This window comes from Octodon degus, unplaced genomic scaffold (genome assembly GCF_000260255.1).
Source record: "Octodon degus isolate 3935 unplaced genomic scaffold, OctDeg1.0 scaffold00001, whole genome shotgun sequence".
In the NCBI taxonomy this organism is placed as follows: domain Eukaryota; kingdom Metazoa; phylum Chordata; class Mammalia; order Rodentia; family Octodontidae; genus Octodon; species Octodon degus.
Window position 1 is genome coordinate 36218077 of NW_004524577.1, and position 1774 is coordinate 36219850.

Genomic DNA, 1774 nt, shown 5'->3' on the forward strand with positions numbered 1-1774 from the left:
AAATAATTTATTTTCAATTTGCAATCTATTAAAAATTTAAAATAAAAAATAGGATACATATTCAGCTACTGTTGCTTAATTCAATGATAGATGTGTACTAATAGTGTTTGGACAGGATATCCTGTTTGCTTCTTGTACCATGGTTAACCGCTAAGAAGATAACAATGTACAATGTATTGATCATTGAAACTATCCTATTAATCAGCTTTGAAACTGTCTCATTCATATTTGTTTCTCAATAAAATTAAAATAAAATTTTAAAAAATTAAAAAATAAAATCTGAAAGGTATGGTACGTGCTGTGAAAGGGAAAGAAACTGCTCAAAGGGAAGGAACAAGTGGGAGGATGGAAAGGACAAAAGAAAGAAGGAAGGAAGAAAGAAAGGAAGGAAGGGAGGGAGGGAGGAAAGAAGGGGAAAAAATATATGTCTATACATGGAATAGTTTGGATAACTGTACTGCTGATTTCTGCTGGCCTATTGAAATGAGCAGTTAATGCTTAAATTTTCTTCTCTCCTTTTTATTTTTTTGACCGGTTTTGCCTGCTTATATCTGGTAATATGCACAACTAATTTGGAGATAACATTATGCAGTACAACAAACATTGCTGAATTCCTATCCTTTCACTTAGTGAAATTCTGTATTGCTTCCCTTTTTAGTACCTTTTATTCTCTTTAAAAACTTTTAAAAAGGAAATCCTTTTATTTGCATCAAAGTAGATGGAACTGGAGCACAGCAGGATAAATTCAATAATCTAGGCGCAGATGAACACATACTGCATGTTCGCAATCATTTGTGAAATCTAAAATATTCATCTCCTGGAAGAACAGAGTGGAATAATGGTCAATGATTTCCTGAGAAAGAGAGGGAGAAGAGGCGGTGGAAGAAAGGTTAGCTAAGGGCACCTAAACACAGCTAGAAAGGAGGAAATAATGCTGCTGTTTGATAGCCTAGTAGGATAACTATAGCCTATAACTATCTATCATATATTTGCAAATACCTAGACGAGTTCAGAGATTGCCAAAGTACAGAAATGACCAATGCTTAAGACTGAAATGCTAACTACTCTGACTTGTCTATTACACTTTGCATACATGTATGAACTTATCATACTCTATGTAAACATGTGCAAATATTATATGTCAAAAACAAAAGAATAGGCCAGCCAGATAGCTCAGTGGATTACAGTGCCTGCTTAAGCAGAGCACAACACCCAGGTTTGATCCCCAACATGTTGTGCCAGCCCTGCCCCTGGGGCACACGGAGACAGCAATTGAGACTGGGCATGGTGGTACACGCCTGTTATCCCAGAGCTTGGGAGGCTGAACACAGGAAAATCACTATGAGTCTCATCTACATAGTGAGACCCTGTAGACCCTGTCCTAAATACATTTTTTTTTAAAAAAAGGATCAGTAGGCAATGACGAGGTACAAGTAGTCTCCAATTTACAGTGGTTCACCTTAGGATTCGCTAACCCTACAACAGTATGAAAGCAGTATGCATTTAGTAGAATCTGTACTCCTCATTTTGAAATTTTATCTTGTCTTAATCAAGTTTGGCCCTAGCATTAACCCAAGTGCCACATATTCAACAAGACCTAGGGGAGAAGGATTTGGGGAAACACAACAGGTGTCCCTTTTCAATCATAGAAATAGAATTGGAAATCAGAACATCTGTGTGTTGTGAACAGAATACTAAACTCTTTTCTATTTTTACCTATAAATATGAAGAATTATGCTTATAAATTAGATATGAGACTTAAATAAGAATATAT